Genomic DNA, 16,472 nt, shown 5'->3' on the forward strand with positions numbered 1-16,472 from the left:
TGAACAATTTGCATCAATCTAGCACTCATGATGCAGTCAAATGACCCAAGTCACTTCACAGCAGCATTATCACACCAGTTCCGATACCAAGATGCACAGAAAGACATTCGGGCAGCTGGAGAAAAATTTGGTCAAAACGCTCATCATTGGCGATCCCTGATAGACGAGGATAACTCTCTTCCACTCTGAGTCCGTCGGTGGCTGGGCAGACTGATACAGCTTCTGCAGCCATGGGGTCAGGGGTGGTTAGAGGAAGGGTTGGATGGGTGTTGGTGTGGCAGCGCGCTCCTCACGCTGTTTGTGCCTGGCTTCTGCTTTTTCCCGAAGACAAGCCTCCAGGTGCTCGATTCCTTCCCGGACGCTCTTCCTCCACTTTGGACGCTCTTCGGCCAGTGATTTCCATGTCCCTGTAGGAATGCCACACTTCACCAGTAAGGCCTTAAGGGTATTCCTTGAAGCACTTCCTCTGTCCACCTGGGGCTCACCTACCATTTTGAACCTGGGAATAGAGCACCTACTTGGGGAGTTTTGTGGTATTCATATGGACAATGCGCCCAGCCCATCATAGCCGGTCAAGGGTGGGTCACTGTTTCGCTGCTGGGGATACCTGAGGAGGCTGGTATTGGCACATCTTTATTCCCAGAGGATTCTCAGGATCTTGCGCAGGCAGCATTGGTGGGACTGCTCCAGCACCTTGAGGTGTAGACAGTCCACACCTCAGAGCTACATAGGCGTGGGGGGTGGGGGGGGGGGGTGGTGGGGAAGCTCTGTCAACCACGAGTGAGTGTTAGAAAGGAATGTGGTGATTAGAACCATGGCCATTGAATATGGGATCCTTGATTGGGGTTGCTAACCTGGCCCAGTCAGGGAGCCCTGGCTGACAGTTATGAACAGGTGATTCAGAAAGTCTCCTCAGTCTAGGGACTGGCTTTGTGCTGGCTGGTCAGAGCCCATGTACCATGCAGATGTAAATAAAGGGTGACTTGGTGAAGGGTTACCGGCCTCAGTGCAGTTATTTCAAGGAGGAGAGATGGAAGGATGGCCACGTTGGGGAAGGGATGGCCACAAAAACAACACATGATTGTGGAAAAAATGAAACCAGGGCTGGAGAAAGGCCCAGCACATGTGGGAAGCCAATACATTGTGAGGATGTGGAGCCAGAGCTAGTTACAAAGTTAGAAAGAAGAGTGGCCTTGGAAGGTTTTGGAGTCAATTGTGAGAATTGTAAGATTGAGGTGCTGCACGACCTGGATTCCAGTACAGAGCTACACACAGCAATATTGAGCATTGGAGGAAGTTGTGATGCAAGTTCGGATGGGAGCAGCTGGAGGGACTGGGATGGCATGATGCTCACACTCCACCACTAATTTAAAAAATTGGTCAAGGGCCAGTGAAGGAAGATAAAGTCCACCCTACAATAATGCCACACTGCAAACAGCAATACTAAATGCTCGCTCACCAGGCAAGAAGTCACCAAAAACTCCAGCAATCACAGCAGCATCAAGAGCTCTGTAGTGGACACATGCGGGGCTACAGGCAGGTCTACCAGGAAGGAAGCCATGGATCCTAGGCCAAGGTAAGTTGGGAATGTTTTGGCAGGGAGTCTTTGATCAGTTCAGGAAGGAGGGTGAGCTGGGATCTGGGTGAACTTCGGAGGGCATGCAGATAGGAATGAAGGGGGTCTCTATTACTAGAAGATCCCGTACAATGGCACAGAATGTATTCTGGGTGGGTAATTTTGGTGCCCATCATCAAGTGTGACTCAGCAGCAGTAGCAGCACTGTTGATTGAGTTAACTGAATCCAAAAGAACATGGCTACTTGACTTGGTCTGTAGCAGTTAGGGAAAAGCATATTTAATTTCATCCTCACCAATCTGCCAGCCACAGACCCACCTGCCCAAGGATGTTTTGGTAGGAATCATCACTGCAGACGCTGTGGAGCCAAAATGTCATCTTCTTGCTGAGAATGCCGTCCATCATGTTGTGTAGAACTACTCCTGTGCTAAATGGGACAATCTTTGAACAAGTGTCAGCAACTGAGCCTTAGGCATCCACGAGGAGCTGTGGGTCATCAGCAATGTAGAATTTAATTGAATCACAATCTACAACCTCCTGGCCTGGTATATCCTTTCCCAAGTCCCCATTACCATTGCCATCAAACCAAAACAATCAGCTCAGTTTCAATGTAAAGTGCAGGCAGGTAAGCCAGGAGCAGCAATGAGGTGTTAACCTGTGAAGCCAGACTATTTATATGTCAACCAGTGAGTGATAGAGCTGAACAATTCTACGGCAATGGATGAAATCTAAGCTCTTCATCCTGCCATAGAACATAGAACATTACAGAGCAGTACTGGCCCTTTATCCCATGATGTTGCGCCAATCTGTGAAACCAATCTGAAGCCGATCTATCCTACATTATTCCATGTTCATCCATATGTCTATCTAATGACCATTTAAATACCTTTAAAGTTGGCAAGTCCACAACTGTTGCAGGCAGTGTGTTCCATGCCATTACTACTCTCTGAGTAAAGAAACTACCTCTAACATCTGTCCTATATCTATCATCCCTCAGTTTAAAGCTATGTCCCCTCATGCTAGACATCACCATTCAAGAAAAAGGGCTCTCACTCTCCACCCTTTCTAATCCTCAGATAATCTTATATGTCCCTATTAAGTCACCTCTCAACCTTCTACTCTCTAATGAAAACAGCTTCAAGTCCCTCAGCCTTTCCTCATAAGACCTTCCCTCCATACCAGGTAACATCCCAGTAAATCTCCTCTGAACCCTTTCCAAACCTTCACATCCTTCCTATAATACGATGACCAGAACTGTACTCAGTACAGCAAATGGTGTTCAGCAATGAAACAATCACAAGTATTGGAAAGTCTGCAAATAACCCCAAGTTCAAGGATGGAGGATCCCAGCATTACGTGTAAAGACAAAGCTTGAGATATGTGCACTTATCTCCAGCAAGATTTGGAGGTGCCGATTTTGGACTGAGGTGGATAAAGTTAAAAATCAACTAGGCAGAAGTGGGTACTGCAGATGCTGGAGATGAGAGTCAAGATTAGAGTGGTACTGGAAAAGCACAGCAGGTCAGGCAGCATCCAAGGAGCATTTCTGACGAAAGGCTTTTGCCCGAGACATGATTTCTCCAGCTCCTCGGATGCTGCCTGACCTGCTGTGTTTTTCCAGCACCACTCTAATCTTGAAAGTTAAAAATCAAACAACATCAGCTTATCATCCAACAGGTTGTCATCCAACAGCTAGCTCTTCCAAACAAACCTGTTGGACTCCAACTTGGTGTTGTGTGACCTTTAATCATCTCCAGCAAGGAGTGACAAGTACAGGATCTATCCGATCTCCTCCATGGGAGCCCTGCAGCTCCACATGATAGATCAAGAAAAAGCTGAAGACACTGCATTCCAGACAGAGTTTGGGCCCTGACAGCATTCTGGCAATACCACGACAGACTTATGATTCACGTCCCAACATACCCGTACCAAGCAGCTGCAGTTACAGCTACAACAATGGCGTCTACCCAATATTGTGCAAAAGAGGTTGGAAAATGTCATATACAAAACGGCCAAGAGGTCAAGAAATCACCAAAGGCAAATATGCAGGTGCAGCAAGCTACGAAAAAGGCTCATGAGTTGTTAGCTTTTAACACCAGAGGATTTGAGTGCAGGAATAGTGATATCCCACTTCAATTGCATAGAAGCTTTGTTAGACTTCACCTGGAGGATACTATTGCCATTGAGACAACAAAGGTTCACCACACTTGTTTGGGGGATGGTGGGATTGTAGTGTGAAGAGAGATTGGGCAAATTGGGCCTACATTCAATGGAGTTTTAAAGAATGAGAGGTGATCTCATTGAAACAGGGCACCAAAATCTCAGCAGGGAGGTTGATTAGTGTCACTCAGGAGGCATTAAGCTAGTGAAGTCAGGGGTGGGAACCAGAGCAGAACGTCAGCAACTGAAATGACTGAGGAGGAGTCTGAGACTAAGACCAGTATAGCTAAGAGGAAGTACAGAAAAGGAGATTTACTGAACACAGCAGCACTCGCATCTGAAGTGTATTTCTTTTAACATGAGAAATTTGACAGGTAAGGCAGAAGAACTTAGAGCTTGGATTAATACGTATATCTATAGTGCTGCAGCTATTACAGAGACTTGACTGAGAGGTCTGGCAGATTAACATTCCATGATTTAGATGCTTCAAGCGAGGTAGGGAGATTAGTAAAAGGGATGGAGAGTTGTGTTACTGATTAAGGAGGCTATCACAGCTGTACTGAGGGAGGACGTCTTGGAGGGCTTATCCAGCAAAGCCATATGGGTAGAACTCAAGAATAGGAAAGTTTATTATACCTCTCCCAACAGCCAGCAGGTGACAGAAGAACACATTATGGAAAAATATCAAAGCCGTAAGGTTGTTGTGTTGAGCGATTTTAACTTCCTCCATATTGATTGGGACTCCCTTAGCGCGGGGGGCTTGGATGGGTAAGGATTTGTTAGGTACATCCAAAAGGATTTCTTGAAGCAATACATAAATAGTCTAACAAGGGAAGGGCCGTACTAGAAGTTGTATTGGGAATTGAACCAGACTCGGTGATCGAAGTTTCAATGGGGAGCATTTTTGGAACTGTGACCATAATAACATATAAGCTTTCAGTTACTTATGGTTAAGTGTAGTCCTGAGGTGAAAGTATTAAACTGAGGGGTATGCCAACTATCACAATATTAAGCAGGAACTGGGAAATGTAGATAGGGAGTAAGTGTTTGATGGTAAATCCACATCTGTCATATGGGAATCTTTTAAAGGCCAATTGCTTTGAGTTCAGGACCATCATGTTCCTGTGACAATGAAGGATAAGGATAGCGAGATTCAGGATTCCTGAATGACAAGAGAAATTCTGAGCTAGTCAGAAAGAGAAGGAAGACATGCATAAGGGTTAGGAAATGGAAGACAGACAGACTCGAAGAATGTAAAGAAAGCAGGAGAGAACTTCACAAGGAGTTAGGAGAACTGAACAGGTCCATGGAATGTCTTTGGCAGACGAGCTTAAGGAGGCAGCCGAGATTAAGGAATATTGCATGGCGATTTAAAAGTAAATAAGGAGATAGAGGGTAGCTAGGGAAAAGGTAGGATCATTCAAGATAAAGGAGGGAATTTAAATACAGAGAACGAGGAAATGGGTGAAGTCCTTCATAAATACTTTGCATCAGTATTGACAAAGGAGAGGGACATGTTGGATGGTCAGGCTAGAGAGGGGAATGTTGATATCCACAAGCTAATACATGGAGGAGGCTTTGGGTAATTTAAAAAATGTTCAGGTAGACAAGTCACCAGGATCTGAGAGGGTCTATGCCGGAATGCTGAGGGAGAAAATTCCTGGGGCTTTGTACCTCCTTGTATCCTCGTTAGTCACAAAAGAGGTCCCAGGCAAAAGTGAGGAGTGCAGATGCTGGAAACCAGAGTTTAGACCAGAGTGGTGCTGGAAAGGCACAGCAGGTCAGGCAGCATCCGAGGAGCAGGAAAATCAACGTTTCAGGCAAAAGCTGTATTCCCGATGAAGGGCTTTTGCCTGAAACGTCGATTTTCCTGCTGCTCAGATGCTGCCTAACTTGCTGTGCTTTTCCATCACCCCTCTGATTTAAACAAGAGAGGTCCCAGACAGTTAGAGAATAACTGACGTTGTTCCTTGTTTAAGAAGGACAATAGGCAGAATCTGGGAAATGGCAGGCTGGTGAGCCTTACATCAGCGGTAGGGAAATTATTGGAGAAGGTTCTTAAGGATAGGATTTATTCCTATTTGGGAAAATGTAGACTCATTAGAGATAGGCAGCATGTGGGAGAGGTGATGCCTCACAAACTTGACTGAGCTTTTCGAGGAAGTGACGAAGATGATTGGTGAGCACAGGGTGGTGGATGTCATCGACATGGACTTTAGCAAGGCCTTTGACAAGTTCCCTCATGCCAGGCTGATGCAAAAAGTGATGTCACATGGGATCAGCATAGAGTTGTTAAGATGAATACAGAACTGGCTTAGAGCTAGAAGACAGGGAGTGACGGAGGATGGCTGCCTTTCTGACTGGAGATCTGTGACCCGTGGTGTTCTGCAAGGATCAGTGCTTGGGCTCCTGCAGAGAGTGACAGGAATTGCTAGAGTATACAGCAGGATATAGATAGGCTGGGGACTTGGGCAGAGAAATAGCAGGTGGAATTTAATCCAGATAAATTGCGACCTAATGCGTTTTGGAAGATTCAATGTAGGAGGGAAGTATACAAGAAATGGCAGAAGCATTAACATATAGAGATGTACAGATCCACAGTTCCCTGTAAGGAGATCAGGTGGTCAAAATGGTGTATTGCATGCTTGCTTTTATTGAACAGGGCATACATAATAAAAATTGGCAAGTCATTCTCGAAAGCTTTTGTGAGACCGCATCTGGAACACTTTGTACTTTTCTGGTTGCCACGCTGCCAGAAGGATGTGGAGGCTTTGAAAAGGGTACATAGCAGGTTGACCAGGATTTTGCAGGTTTGCAGGGAATTAGCTCTGAGGAGAGATTGGGCAATCGGCTTGGTTTTCCCTTGAACATTGGAGGCTGAGACCTGATAGAAGCTTACAAAATTATAAGAGACGTGGATAGAAGGGATACTTAGAATGTTTCTCCCAGAGTAGAAATGCCAATTACTCAGGGACATAAGTTTAAGGTAAAAGGGACTGTGTAAATGAGATGTGAGAGCCAGATGTTTTACACAGAGGGTGGTAATTGCCTTTAATGCACACCAGAGGAGGCGGTAGAAGCAGATACAATTGAAACATTTAATAGGAATCCTGACAGACACATGAATAGGCAGGGAATAGAGGGATACAGATTGTGGAGAGGCAAAATGTGTTTAGCTTAGAAAGGCTGAGTTGGCAGAGTCTTGGTGGGCCAATGGGCCTGTTTCTTTGCTGTACTGTTCTTTGTTCTTTGAAATGTACACAATGTCTCAATGGCTACTTAGTGTAGATTCAGGTAATATTTTATGAGTGGGGAATCTAGAACCAGAGAGCACAATGCCATTTAGGATCACAATGAGGAGAAATTTCTTTACTCAGAGCGTTGTGAGTTTTTGGAATACTTGACCCCCAAGGTGGCTGTGGAAGCTCACTCTCTATGTTAAAACTAGAGAACGGTAGATTTCTGATTATCAGATTCGAAATCCCCTGTTTATAGCAATGCTCATAGTTCTCAGCACGTGTCTGTTTGAGTGTGCATGCGCGCGCGCATGTGTGCGTGTGTGTGTGCATGTGTGAGTACACATGTGTGTGCATGGGGGGGTGTGTGCGCACATGTGTATGTGTGTCTGCATGTGTATGTGTGCGTGAATGCATGTGAGTGCATGTGTATGTGTGCGTGTGGGTGTATGTGTGTGTGCCTATCTATGCATGTGTGAGTGTTTGTGCGTGTGTATCTGTGTGTGCATTTGTGTGCATGTGTGCTTGTGTGTGAGTGTGTGCAAGTGCAAATGTGTGCATGTGTGTGTGCTTGTGTGCATGTTTGTGTGTGTGTTTGTGTGCGTGTGTGTATACATGCTTATGTGTGTGTGCATGTGTGTGTGGGTGCGTATGTGTGTGCGTGTGCTCGTGTGTGAGTGTGTGTGCACGGACATGTTTGCACGTATGTGCATGTGCATATAGGTCTTTTCCTGAGGTTTGGGGAGTTCAAAACTACACACATAATTGTGAGGAGAGAGGAGAAAGATTTAAAAAGGATTTGAGGGGCAATGTTTTTGAAAAGGGAGTGGTTCGTATGTGCAATTATTGTGTAATGAACCAGAATTGGTCAGAGACCTCGAAGTGAAGGAGCCAGTGACCATAATACAATAAGTTTCAACCTGCAATTTGAGAGGGAGAGGGTACAGTCGGAAGTGACAGTACTTGTGTTGAATAAAGGGAACTATGGAGCTATGAGGGAGGAGCTGGCCAAAGTTCAATGGTGCAATACCTTAGCAGGGATGACTGTGGTGGAACAATAACGGGTATTTCTGTGTATAATGCAGAAGTTGCAGGATCAGTTCATTCCTAAAAGGAAGAAAGATCCCAGGAGGAGGCATGGGCGGCCGTGGCTGACGAGGGAAGTTAAGAAACATATAAAGTTAAAAGAGAAAAAGTATAACATAACAAAGATAAGTGGGAAAACTGAGGACTGGGAAGCTTTTCAAGAGCAACAGAGGATTACTAAGAAGGAAATACGCAGAGGAAAAATGAGGTACAAAGGTAAACTGGCCAATAATACAAAGGAGGATAGTAAAAGCTTTTACAAATATGTGCAAGGCAAAAAAATGGTTAGGACTAAAATTGGGCCCTTGAAGACAGAAACAAGGGAATATATTACAGGGAACAAAGAAATGGCAGAAGAATTAAATGGGTACTTCAGATCTGTGTTAACTGGGGAAGACACAAGCAATCTCCCTGAGGTAACAGTGACTGAAGGACCTAAACTTAAGGGAATCTGTATTTGCCAGAATTTGGTGTTGGAGAGACTGTTAGGTCTAAAGGTTGATAAGTCCCCGGGGCCTGATGGTCTACATCCCAGGGTACTGAAGGAGGTGGCTCGGGAAATCGTGGATGCGTTGGTGATGATTTTCCAGAATTCGATAGATTCGGGATCGGTACCTGTGGATTGGAGAGTGGCTAATGTTATACCACTTTTTAAGAAAGGTGGGAGAGAGAAAGCAGGAAATTATAGACCAGTTAGTCTGACCTCAGTGGTGGGAAAGATGCTGGAGTCTATTATAAAGGATGAAATTACGACACATCTGGATAGTAGTAACAGGATAGGACAGAGTCAGCATGGATTTATGAAGGAGAAATCATGCTTGACTAATCTTCTGGAGTTTTTTGAGGATGTAACTCTGAAGATGGACGAGGGAGATCCAGTAGATGTAGTATACCTGGACTTTCAGAAAGCTTTTGATAAAGTTCCACATAGGAGGTTAGTGAGTAAACATAGGGCGCATGGTATTGGGGGCAAAGTACTAGATTGGATTGAAAATTGGTTGGCTGATAGGAAACAAAGGGTAGTGATAAACGGCTCCATTTTGGAATGGCAGGCAGTGACCAGTGGGGTACCGCAAGGATCCGTGCAGGGACTGCAGCTTTTTACAATATATGTTAATGATACAGAAGATGGTATCAGCAATAACATTAGGAAATTTGCTGATGATACAAAGCTGGGTGGCAGGATGAAATGTGATGAGGATGTTAGGAGATTACAGAGTGACCTGGACAAGTTAGGTGAGTGGGCAGATGCATGGCAGATGCAGTTTAATGTGGATAAATGTATGGTTATCCACTTTGGTGGCAAGAACAGGAAGGCAGATTACTATCTCAATGGAATTAATTTAGGTAAAGGGGCAGTACAGAGAGATCTGGGTGTTCTTGTACACCAGTCAATGAAGGCAAACATGCAGGTACAGTAGGTAGTGAAGAAGGCTAATAGCATGCTGGCCTTCATAACAAGAGGGATTGAGTATAGAAGCAAAGAGGTTCTTCTGCAGCTGTACAGGTCCCTGATGAAACCACACCTGGAGTACTGTGTGCAGTTCTGGTCGCACAAATTTGAGGAAAGACATTCTGGCTATTGAGGGAGTGCAGCGTAGGTTCACGAGGTCAATTCCTGGAATGGAGGGATTACCTTACACTGAAAGACTGAAGCGACTGGGCTTGTATACCCTTGAGTTTAGAAGACTGAGAGGGGATCTTTCTGAAACCTTGCTGACCACAGACGTGAGACTGACTGGTCTGTAATTGCCCGGGATTTCCCTATTACCTTTCTTGAAAAGAGAAACGCCATTTGCCCCCTTCCAATCCTCCGTACGACTCCCGTATAGAGTGAGGAGGCAATGATATTCGCCAGTGGCTTAGCAACCTCCTTTCTCGCTTCCCAGAGCAGCCTAAGATAAATCCAGTCTGGCTCTGGGGATTTATCAATCTTAATGTTTGCCAAAATTTCCAGCACATTAACTTCATCAATCTTCTTCTGGTCAAGACTGTTTCCCAGATCCTCAAAGTTTTCATTCACAACAAGTTCACTTTCCTTGGTGAAAACTGAAGCAAAAAACTCATTTAGGGCTTCCCCTATCTGCTCAGAATCCACGCACAAGTTCACTCTGCTATCCCTGATCGGCCCCACCTTCTCCCTGATCATTCTCTTATTCCTCACGTATGAGTAAAATGCCTTTGGATTCTCCCTAATCCTTCCTGCCAATCCATTTTCGTGCCCCCTCTTGGCTCTCCTCAGTCTATGTCTGAGTTCCTTTCTAGCTAGCCGATAATCCCCTAAATCTGTGCTAGATCCTTGCTTCCTCCACCTACATAAGCTGCCTCCTTCCTTTTGATGACACACTCCCACAACAACCTCCGCCCTTCACAATTCTTCATACATCACATGTGACATCACTTCCGCCCCTTACGTCATCGCTGATGTCACACGCTCAGTGGCTTCCGCCACCCCTACTGTCGTGGTCACCACCACTTCTGCCTCCACCAATTCCATTCACCTGCATTCTGCTGACATGCCCCCCCCACCAACATATCCCTCTGTCACCATTCCTGGCCCCCAGAAACCTGAGGGGAACACCAACCCTGCTCATGATTCCACCCCCATTCTCTCCACCATCACACCCACTCCTGTTACTGGCTCCGCCCCCACTCCCAGCTCCACACCCATACCAGATCCCAGCTCCCAGCCCTGCCGAGTTTTCACCATCCCCCAGACCTCACCCTCACTGAGGACGAACGATCAGTCCTCAGCAAAGGACTCACCTTCATCCCCCTCTGTCCACGCATCAATGAATTTTTAATACACACCGTGACGTCAAACACTTCTTCCGCTGCCTCCGCCTCCGAGCGTACTATCATAATTAGGATTCCCGCCCACCTTCCGTGGACCCCTTCGCCCACCTCCAACACACTGCATCCACCTGGACACATCACGCTGGCCTATTACCTGCCCTCGACCTCTTCATTTCCAACTGCCGCCGGGACATTAACCGCCTCAACCTGTCTACCCCCCCTCCCCCACTCCAACCTCTCACCCTCAATCCCTCTGTTCCAATCCCAACCTCACCATCAAGCCAGCAAATAAAGGGGCGGCAGTGGTAGTCTGGCGCACTGACCTCTCCACCGCTGAAGCCAAATGCCAACTCGAGGGCACCTCTTCCTATCGCCCCCACAACCATGACCCCACCCTCCATCACCAAACCATCATCTCCCAGACCATATAGAACCTCATCACCTCAGGAGATCACCCACCCACAGCTTCCAACCTCATAGTCCGGGAACCCCGCACTGCCTGGTTCTACCTTCTTCCCAAGATCCACAAGCCTGATCACCCTGGCCGACCCATTGTCTCAGCATGCTCCTGCCCCACCGAACTCACCTACCTCGACACTGTCCTATTCCCCCCTAGTCCAGGAACTCCCGATATACATTCGAGACAACACCCACGCCCTCCACCTCCTCTCAGACTTCCGTTTTCCCGGCCTCCAACGCCTCATCTTCACCACGGAAATCCAATCCTTCTACACCTCCATCCGCCATGACCAGGGCCTTCAACCCCTCCATTTTGTCCTCTCCTGAAGTCCCCAACAGTACCCTTCCACCGACACTCTCATTCGTTTGGCCGAACTGGTCCTCACCCTTCACAATTTCTCCTTCGAATCCTCCCACTTCCACCAGACCAAAGGGGTAGCCATGCGCACACGTATGGGCCCCAGCTATGCCTGTCTCTTTGTTGGCTACGTAGAACAGTCGATCTTCCGTAATTACACCGGCACCACTCCCCACCTCTTCCTCCGCTACATTGATGACTGCATTGGCGCCACCTCATGTTCCCGCGAGGAGGTTGAGCAATTCATCAACTCCACCAACACATTCCACCCTGACCTTAAGTTTACCTGGACCATCTCTGACACCTCCCTCCCCTTCCTGGACCTCTCCATCTCCATTAATGATGACCGACTTGACACTGATATTTTTTACAAACCCACCAACTCCCACAGCTACCTGGATTACACCTCTTCCCACTCTACCTCTTGCAAAAATGCCATCCCGTATTCCCAATTCCTCCACCTCCGCCGTATCTGCTCCCAGGAGGACCAGTTCCACCACAGAACACACTAGATGGCTTCCTTCTTTAGAGACCGCAATTGCCTTTCCCACGTGGTTAAAGATGCCCTCCAATGCATCTTGTCCACATTCCGCACCTCTGCCCTCAGACCCCACCCCTCCAACCATAACAAGAACAGAACATCCCTGGTGCTCACCTTCCAGGTATTGGGAATACAGTATGGCATTTTTGCAAGAGGTAGGGTGGGAAGAGGTGTAATCCAGGCAGGCCTTTTATTTCAGACATGAAACGTTCTTCCTGGCTCCTTGGTTGGATGTCATTTTAGTGCATCCAAAGTCACCATTAAAGATCTCTACTCTGAGGAACTTCAGTCGGCAGTATCTCTCTGGAGCTGGGCTGGTGCTCTGATGTTCAGCGCCTGTGACTATGGATCACAAGCTGAAGAAGTGCACTCTATCTCTCAATGAGGTTTATACAAAGTTTGCATTGACTGAGTAATTTTATGCATTCTGGGAGATGTGCCAGAATTGCAAGGCAAGGTAATTAACACCCATTTAATGCCTTTCCCACCCAATCAAAATGGAATTCAAATGCAGTTTGAATTTAGTTTGCTACATAGACCAGTAATATGATGTATATTGATTGGTTTGTTGGATTAACACTAACTCTATTGATAATTCAACAGAGCCTGCACTTTGTGGTCAGTGTCAAAGTGCGACTGATTTGTACAAAGGTGCTCACAAAAACCGATCAAGTGCTGTCATGGAGTTCTCTTTTCCCAGCATTCATTTTGTTTTGACATCACATTGGTTCTACCTCTAGCAGTGATGCCATCTAGTAAGCCTTGTCATTCACAATGAGTAGTTTCTATTGACAACAAACCTGAAAGGAACAACCAGGTTTTGACATTTGCATTTTATAATGTAACTCCCCAGAACCTGAATTCAAAAACTGGGGCATACATTTAGCTAGGGAAGTGATGGCGATGGCCTAGAGGTAATGTTGCTAAGCTTTTATTCTGGAAACCCAAGTAACGTTCTCAGGAACTGTGTTCAAATCCTGCCACAGCAAATTGGGGAATTTAAGTTTAACAAAAAGTCTAATGATGACCATTATTGCCTAGAAATACCCATCAGATTTACTGCTGTCCTTTAGTGAAGGAAATTGCCATTGTTATATGGTCTGGCATATTTGCCTTCAGATCCACAGCAACGTGGTTGACTCTTAACTGCCCTTTGGGCGATAAATGTTGACTTAACCAACAATGCCCACATCCTTTGATGAAAAATAATATAAAAAGGACCACAGGAGACTTTGAAATGTCAAAAGGAAACAAAAGAATTGCTTCAAAAACTTTCTTTTAAAATCATTGAAGAGAAAAATCTAACACTCTGCAAATATAGAACTAACCTTTCAGAGCCAATCCATAAATAATTATGAACTAATGAACTATTTATGACTAGTTACATTCATAGGGATTGTAATGAGGTCAGCCAGGTGGACCTCATAAAATATGAGTTCCCTGATTGGGGCTGTTAATCTGGTCCAATCAGGGAACCCTGGCTGATCAATAAAAATTCAGAGATTCTGGCACTCTGAGAGTTAACTCAGAAGAGAACAGTACAAAAGTCAAGGATTGTTCATGCATAAATAAAGGGTGACTTCGTGATGGGATACTAGTGTTATTTCAACATCTCATTCAACAAGTTGGGCATTTTGCGGGAGTTTTTAATTTTGAAGATTGTGTAAAAAATGCTGAGGTTTTCATTAATGCTGCAATTTCCAAAGTAGAAGCCTTCAACGGTGCATCATATAGAGGGATAAGGAATCACTGACAGCAGCCACTGGATTTCTGCATATAAATGCTGTAAGCTGACAGCAAAAATCGCTGTCAATTTCACAGAAAAATGATGATGAATGCTGACAGCGTACCTGTCATTATAACCACAGACTCAGGACCAGTGATTGAGTAAGAGAAAATGTGGGTTGCTGAATTTGATTGGAGCTGCCCACTAAGAAACACATGGCTTGACCTTTTACTCTGTTATTAATAAGAGTTTATTGATGAGCTAAGTCATATTGGAAAATGTACTACCAAAATGAACATTAACACAGTTCCTATTTGACAGTAACACATGTATGATTGACACCAGGGAAATAACCCCTTAATTTCTTTGCTCTATTTTTGCTCTTTCCTCTCTTGGCATTGATTTCCCATCTGTAACTTGAGCTCCACAAATAACAATAAGATGATGATGAAAGAATATGATTTTTTTTGTTTCTGGTCGGTAGATCAATATTGGCTGATTGATTCAGAGAGCTCCCTTACTCATTTTCGAATAGTGTCAAGTCTTTTACATCCAACTAACAAGGTACACCTTTGTTTAACTCCTCAACTGAAAGTTGTCATCACCAACTACAAAAGGAGTCTTTGAATATTCAAATAATGTGTCAGCCTCGATTAGGTGCCTCAGCTCCTGGAGTGGAGTCTGAACCATTCACCCTCAGAAGCAGCGAGTACTCAATTCTCCGAAGTGCTCATTATTTTCTCCATATCTTGAAGATCTCCTTCCATCCACCAAAATTAAGCTGGTGTTGAAAACTATGTCGAGCCTTGTTTAAATCGAACCGTATTGGTCTCCAAATCGCAGAAAGGAAATAAAGACTCTGGAGAAGATGCAGAAAGGGTTTCAGTTGTTATTTAGTAGTACAGAACTTGAGTATTGCTGAAAAAATATAGACATTCCAGAAACTTTATGTCATATACTCCTCAGGACATTTGCAAGAATACCAAATTTCAAAAGGAGCAACAATTGCATCTATATAAAAAGTGTGCTGAATGGTTGGGAAGTGGATTCCACTGTTTCCATTGAGAAACCATCAGGGAATTGTTATTTCCCCCAAGCGTTTGTTTAAATTCATAAAATGCCAGTCGATTTTGATTGACATTGTATTCTTGTGGCAAAAGTGAGGACTGCAGATGCTGGAAATCAGGGTCTAGATTAGAGTGGTGCTGGAAAAGCACAGCAGGTCAGGCAGCATCCGAGGAGCAGGAATATCGACGTTTCGGGCAAAAGCCCTTCATCAGGGCTGAAGGCAGGCAGCCTTCGGGTGGAGAGATAAATGGGAGGGGGTTGGGGCTTGGGAGAAGGTAGAAAAGAGTACAATAGGTAGATGGGGGTGGGGATGAAAGTGATAGATCAGAGAGGAGGGTGGAGCAGATAGGTAGGAAGGAAGATTGGCAGGTAGGGCAGATCATGAGGATGTGCTGAGCTGGAAGGTTGGAGCTGGGGTAATGTGATGGGAGGGGAAATGAGGAAACTAGTGACGACCACATTGATGCCCTGGGGTTTAAATGTTCCAAGGCGGAAGATGAGGCATTCTTCCTCCAGGCATCAGGTAGTGAGGGAGCGGCGGTGGAGGAGGCCCAGGACCTGCATGTCCTCGACAGAGTGAGAGGGGGAGTCGAAATGTTGGGCCACGGGGCAGTGTGGTTGATTGGTGTGAGTGTATTCTTGTGGGTGTCCTGATAAGTGCAAAAGAAAGAATTTATTTGATTGATCCTCGAAAAGGACAGATTAAACAGACTATAGAACCAGATAGAACTATTCAAGGTTAAAAATGGGTTTCAGATGGTAGATTATTAGAAAATATTACAAATTGTCAATGAAGACAGGAGTGAAACCAGGAATCATAAAATAGAATCCCTACACTTTAGAAGCAGGTCACTCAGTCCACCAACTTTCCAAAGAGTTCCCCACCCAGATTGACCTCCCTACCCTGTACTTGCCATGACTAATCCAGTTAGGACAGCACATCTTTGGACTATGGAAGGAAACTGGGTCACCCATGCAGACACAGGGACAACATGCAAATTCCACACAGACAGTTACCTGAGGGTGGAATCGAACCCAACTCCCTGCTGCTGCGAGGCAGTAGTGCTAGTCACTGTGCTGCCCCTAAGATAGCTGCTGAGGAATTCATATGAAATTCAGCAGAATCTTCCTTATTTAGTTATTTTGAATGTTGAGCTCAATAACTGAAAGATCATGTGATGGATATAGCATAGATACATGTAAAAGGAATCCAGTAAGTAGGTCAGGCAAAAAAGGATTTAGATCGGTGCTTTAGTTGAGTTAAATGTGAAAAGATGGGAAGATGCTTATAGGCAGTGAATAACCATGAAGATGACTCTGTTATGCTGGATGAGGTCTGTTTCTGAGTTGTAAATACTTTGCAATGTTTCGAGCACTTTATGAATTACAAAGGAGGAGGCACACAGAAAAAATGGGAATTAGGTCCAAACTTTGAAAAGGCCAGCCCAGCCCCACCACACACAATT

The sequence above is a fragment of the Hemiscyllium ocellatum genome, chromosome 5 (assembly GCF_020745735.1).
Source record: "Hemiscyllium ocellatum isolate sHemOce1 chromosome 5, sHemOce1.pat.X.cur, whole genome shotgun sequence".
Classification (NCBI taxonomy): Eukaryota; Metazoa; Chordata; class Chondrichthyes; order Orectolobiformes; family Hemiscylliidae; genus Hemiscyllium; species Hemiscyllium ocellatum.